Source organism: Dipodomys ordii, unplaced genomic scaffold (genome assembly GCF_000151885.1).
Source record: "Dipodomys ordii isolate 6190 unplaced genomic scaffold, Dord_2.0 Scaffold371, whole genome shotgun sequence".
Classification (NCBI taxonomy): Eukaryota; Metazoa; Chordata; class Mammalia; order Rodentia; family Heteromyidae; genus Dipodomys; species Dipodomys ordii.
This window is the reverse complement of record NW_012267587.1, coordinates 264,234-270,693: the sequence shown is the minus strand read 5'-3', so window position 1 is coordinate 270,693 and position 6,460 is coordinate 264,234. Positions and strand designations below refer to the sequence as shown.

At 37.8% G+C, this 6,460-nt stretch overlaps 1 pseudogene; it reads left to right on the top strand.

Annotated features, from left to right (window-relative positions):
* Positions 1-1,014: 1,014 nt before the first annotated feature.
* Positions 1,015-6,460, top strand: part of LOC106001699 — a 6,853-nt pseudogene continuing 1,407 nt past the window's right edge.

Genomic DNA, 6,460 nt, shown 5'->3' with positions numbered 1-6,460 from the left:
TTTCTGTTTCTGTTTGTTTGGTGGGGCGTGAACTCTGGGCCTGCAAGCAGCATTCCTGAGCTCCTCAGCTCTGAGGGAGAGTTTTATACTTGAGCCAAAGGGCCTACTTCTCTCTCTAGTCTGGGGTTGATAATTTGCTTGAGGTTCAAATGTCTGAGAGCAAGCTGGGTGATTCTGCAGATGAGGAGAGCCCAAGAGCTGTGCATTTGTACTCCAAGACCAAGGGATGCGTCTATTAACCCATGTGACTTTATTTGCTTTCTCCAGATGTAAGAGGAGTACAAGAAGAATTCTAGTGAAATTGTGAGGTGTATGCCTGCCTTGATTCCTCTTGCATTGTTTTATTTGGCGATTTTGTGTTTTTTCTCCTAGAGATATTTTAGTCTGTTTGGCTTGAGTTTTTAATCTCCTGGCTTGAGTTCACACTTGTTTGTGTTTGACCCTGTTTCTAGAGACAGTTGTACATGGGATATTGGAGTAGTGAGTGCTGGTTCTGTATTTTTAGGAATGAAGCCTAGCAATGTTTGAAGCAGAGCACCCTATGAATAGGAATCTCCATCCTAAATGGACAGACCTTGTCAATTCTGAGAAGTCCTAAAGGGAAGAAGCAGAAAAGCAAGGAAGGGGAAGATGTTGCTAGCTTCCTTTGCCTTATACAAAAATTGTTGCTACTTCCCTGAGCACCAGAATCACGTGGTACTCTTTCCTATACCACTCTCAATCACTTTGTGTTGTTGCAAGATTTAAACTAATTTCCAGGAATTGTGACATGCTGGATTGAGAAATAAGCCAGAGCATAGTTTGAGAGGGTACCTGAGGCTGTAGTTTGGGATGGTGGGGTAATTCTTATGACTGAAAGTATCTATTCATGTAGTAATCCCTAATCCTCTTCTTGCTAATTTATTCAGCCTGTTAACATTGTGTTTTTTAGTATGTAATCATGCAAATTTATATTTGTGCCATCTATGGATTTGCTAATGCTAGCTCTAATCAGTTGATTGTGCCTGGTAGTACAGAAAGTGTTGGTCTGGGACATGTGGCCTAAAATGAAAATTCACAGAAGAAAACTTGAGGTAATATGTCTTACTCAAGGTTGTATGCTCTGTAGGTGTTACTTATCTTTCAGGTGTGTCATGCCTATATCGATTATTTTATGTTGTATCTTTAGGATGAGCAAGGTTCTTCATATGACTGTTTAGGGAAATGAACGTTAGGGACTTCTCCAACCTGGGTTTACCTCATCTTTACTCATGTCCCTTTGGCCAAAGCATTTTAAATGGCAAATTGCTAATCATTGCATATGTGTGCAATGGGTAGAGTGAAATGTGCCATTAGACACCCATTATTGAAATAGTATAACATAAGAAATACATTCTATATACATTTTTTTCTCTAACTTTTGGTGAAAATTACTGAGTTACATCATACATGCTTTCCATGGTGTTTAAGTATGTAAATGAATGAGGTGAACACAAAATATAATGGATGCCTAGGATACTTTTGTATTAAAAAAGCAGTTCATGGGCTGGAAAGGTGGCTCAGTGGTAGAGTGATTGCCTTGCATGTATGAGGTCCTGGGTTCGATTCCTCAGCACCACATAAGCAGAAACAGCTGGAAGTGGTGCTGTGGCTCAAGTGGTAGAGCATTAGCCTTGAGGTGAAGAGCTGAGGAACAGCGTCCAGGCCCCGAGTTCAGGCACTATGACTGGCAAAAAAAAAAAAAAAGGAAAAAAAAGCAGTTCATATATCCTGAAATATATTTCGTAATAAGGAATGACTTTTAGTGGAAATATGGTTTTGCTTTCAATTATTTAATAATTTCAGTGGGAATATTCATTTTTTCGAATTTAGTGTTTACATAAACATAGAAATTAGTTGGTTTAATAATATCTATCTATCAGGAAATGGACTGGATTTGTGTTTATTGGACACTTTAATGCTCTGCCTGAGAAATTAAAGATTCTTTGCTTATAAGAAGGCTTTACGTTTTCACGATAAAAATAAATAAAAATTAAAATAAAAGTTTACGGTTTTCCAGCCTATATATCATATTTGCAAGAGGAAATTCTGTGTCAAAATCTCACAGATTCATTTCTGAATGTGTCATTTCCGTTATATACCAGTCATGCTTCCGGAATCTTCTGCTCATTGTCAGCAGCAAGACAGAATGAATGGATCTCTGGTGAGTTGATTTTTTTATTTTTCATTTGTTTTCCATTCCATTATATGAACCTAAAGATGTCCAAGAATTAACAACAATACCAACCACACAGATTCAGCCTCCGGAACATATTCATAAATCAGATAAAGAAGGCTTGTAAATTAGCAGATAAAGATTGCTTGTAGGTTTAGCAGATTGAATGGTTATATTCTAAGTTGAATTCAGATTGGCTTCAGAATGTCTAGGTTTTGTGTTGTCATAAAATTGATTCACACTTGTCATACCTGTTATGTGATGTAATGACACCAAGCAGGTTACTTCTCATGGAAGGTGAAGGATAGTTTGCCACCAGATCACATCCTCATGAGTAACATTAAACTATCTGAATAAAATTTTCCTGGAATTGCTGAAATTGTGTGGTCATACATACCTTCATGTGTTCTTAAGGAATGATTAACCTATATGTACTTAAATTACTCCCCATATATAGTTCTTGGACCACTTCATGGTCTTGGTCTTACTTGAAACTGTGACATACTTGAATATGTGACGCATTTGAGCAATTGGTCATATTGATCATTTTTGTCATCTTGAGTGTTCCTTGAGCCTCCCGATATTTGCCTTCACCTTCCATGAAGGCCTATTAAAATGAAAACCTTGTCAAGGAACATTTTTTTCTCTCACCTATATTTGGTATTGTAGAATGTAGGCAAAGTTTACAAAATTTCATGGTAGCAGTTCTTATTTACATACGAAGGAAATATCAGGGTATTTATGACCACATTTTAATATTTAGTATTTAAACCAAACATGGTAAACCACGGATATTGTTATGTGGGAACTCAATTAAATCTTTTAAGGGCCTAATCAATCATTAGTTACTTTCTGGAGTACTGTTACTGTTTTGTTTTTTTGCGGGGGGGTCTGGTCGTGGGGCCTGAACTCTTGTGGACACTGCTTTTCATAGATCTAGCAGTGTTCTATGTTCTGTATTCCATGTGAAATCCTGAACGTGTGCTGCTTGCTTTTGAGAGTACTTGTTAATAGAAGGTCTAAATAGGATTTATGGTGAGGCAGTATGTGTAAATGAAGGAAAAATATTGGTTTAATTCATTTTAACCATGGTACGTACTGAAATTTTATCAAAAATGATAATATAACTTTTTCAGACACCTCCTTAGACTTAATGTTATCATGCCAGAATATTGTCTCCTTAGAGTTTTTATCTTGTCTCTATTGCTAGCAGCAGAAATGTGTTTGCATGCATTATGGACACTGTAATTTTTTATTGGTCTTGGGGCTTGAATTCTGGGTCTGGTTGTTTTCCCTCAGCTCTTTAGGGTAAGGTGAGTGCTACCACTTGAGTGACAGTGCTACTTTCATTTTCTGGTGGTTTATTGGAGATAAGTGTCTCATGGACTTTCCTGCCTAGGCTGGCCTTCAACCTTGATCCTTAGACCTCAGCCTCAACTAGCACCCTGCAAATCTGTGTATTTTAAGACCAGGTTTATGTATTGTCAAATATTTCTAGTTTGGTATTTAATTCTCCCAGTGAATAGATAACAAAGCTAGCTGCAAACATTTTATGTAAGACCAAAGCATACCTGCAGCATAATGAAATTCCAGGTTGGAATTCTCATAACCCAGGTCTAATTTCTTCATGGAAATATACCATTACAGAAGTTGATGTCATTTGATGATGTGGCTGTGAACTTCACCTGGAAGGAGTGGCAGGATCTGGATCCTGGTCAGAGGACCCTTCATAGAGATGTAATGCTGGAGACCTATAGCAACCTCATGTCCTTGGGTGAGCAAAGGTTATTTTTACTTGGAAGATCAAGTGCTTTTATTTTAGTAGATATTAGACTATTTATGTTATTTAGGGAGAAGATTCCAGTCCATTCCCAGGTAAAAAACTGCTAGTATAAAAGCCAGTCAAATTTGAGTCTGAGAGCTTGGTGTTGTTTGTCTTTCACACTAGTGCTTGAGCCACAATTCTATTTTAGCTTTTGTTTTGGGGTATATTCTGTGTTTCTGTGCCCAGGTGGGTTTCAATCCTGCCTCTTCTGATCTCACCTCCTGAATGTAGGATTACAGGTGTAAGCCTTTGGACCATTACATTTTCTAAAAAAAAAAAATGATTCTAGGCCATGGGAAGTGTCATTTTTTTTCTAAGTTAAACTTCAACTTCATTATATGTAACTCAACAGCTAATTTTATTCTCATTCTTTAAGAAGGCAAATCAGTAGTTGGACAAAAGTTCTAAGCTATGATCCACTAACAGGAGACTGACTTCCCAGACTTGGGTAATTATTATAGGTGGATCTACAGTCTAGAATAGAACATACATTACTACTGACAGTATGCTCTGGAAATCAGTAGGTGAAAGTGTGTATTTGTAAGCCAAACCTGATACAGGGTTTAGTGCTTCAAGCTACGAATCCTAGATACTCCAGAGGCTGACATCTGAAGGTTTCAATTTGAAACCAGCAGCTGTAGAAAAATACCATGAGACTCTTATCTCCAGTTAACCATTCAAAAACTAGAAATGTAGCCAAGACTCAAACTAGTAGAATGCTAGCTTTTAGCAAATGAGCTGAGTTCAAGCCACACAGTTGGCAAAATAAACCCAAAGCTGGATGCTACTCCACCATGCAGCTGTTAAGAATTGAGAAACCATGGGCTGGGAAGGTGGTTAAGTGGTAGAGGAATTGCCTTCCATGCATGAGGCCCTGTGTTCGTTTCCTCAGTACCACATAAGCAGGAAAATATTGCCGATGTGGCTCATGTGATACAGTGCTTGCCTTGAGCTGAAGATGTGCCGGACAGTGCCCAAGCCCAGAGTTCATACCCCACAACTGGACCCCAACACGTCAAAAACAATTGAGGAACTAGATTTAGGAGCAACCTTGTGGACAGGATGTCTCCGACCTTACATTAATGATGACCCAGCAAGAGTAATAGTTCTCCACTATTTCTTAATCACAGGGCACTGTGTTCCTAAACCTAAATTGATTGTGATGCTGGAGCAAGGTGCAGATCCATGGATAAGAGAAGCCTCAGACAAGAATTTTACAGGTGAGTTAAAGCATCTTGAATGGTGATGATGGGTCCAGAGCCCAGTTGGTCTGCTTATCTTGAGCTGTACAGAGCGATAGTATTCCTAGTGACCCGGAGTCATGTGTGGCAGAGAACTAGGTGATCCTTTGTCTCAAGGAATTTTCAATCCAGAATTCACGTGGAGACAAACTGAATTTGGTGTGCCAGTGTAGTTAATGTTAGCAATTCTCTTTGCCTGTAGAGAAGTCATTCTTTAAGATAAAAGACAATAAAAATGTACAAAAGGAGATCATATTTTCTTTTAAACTAGTATTATGCAGGTAGGAGGAAAATAGGAGAATGGTAGCACTGCTATTCTCTGATCAGGACAATATCTTATGAATTGTGCTGGGCATAGAGTGAGATTCAGAATGGAACCATTAAGGGTATATAGATGAATAATTACAGTAAATATATCCTAGAAAAATCTGAAATACAGAAAAACATTATTTTCCATTGTAAAATGTCAGGACTAAATTCATAGTTAGTAAGTTGCAGAGAAAAGTTTATATTCTGCATGAAACAATGCTGTGGTATTTGAAAATCATGTAAGAGTTAAAATGTGACAAAATACCTTTACAGGAAGGAATGTGTGGATCTTATTTATGTTTTTGTCTATTTTTCTGTTATGCATTTTAGATGTCCAAGAAATGGAGGATGTGATTAGCACCTGTCAAGAAAGTCACAATAAATATCACTCTGAAGTAGCAGTCATGAATAGTAACCCAGAGGAGGAAAAAGTGAGACTTATAAAAAGTTTTACTTTGGGCTCAAAACATAAGTCAGAACTGATTAAGAATAATGGGAACTCCTTAGGAATGAGGACAGAAAAGCTCACTGGGTGTCAGAACATGAGTGTTTTCAGTGAACCTGGTAAGATGTGTGCTGTATATAGTCCACATTTGTCTTCTGTAGTTGAAGAATATAAACTATGTAAAAGGTCTTTCACTGAGAAGACATACCCTGTTGTCCCTCAGAGAACACACACAAGAGATAAACCATATGAAAGTAAAATGTGTGGAGAGATTTTCACCAGTAAGGCATACCTTACTGTCCACCAGAGAAGACACACAAATGAGAAACCTTTTGAATGTAACATTTGTGGAAAGTCTTTCACCCAGAAATCAAAGCTTACTGTCCACCAGAGAACACACACAGAAGAGAAACCTTTTGAATGTAACATTTGTGGAAAGTCTTTCA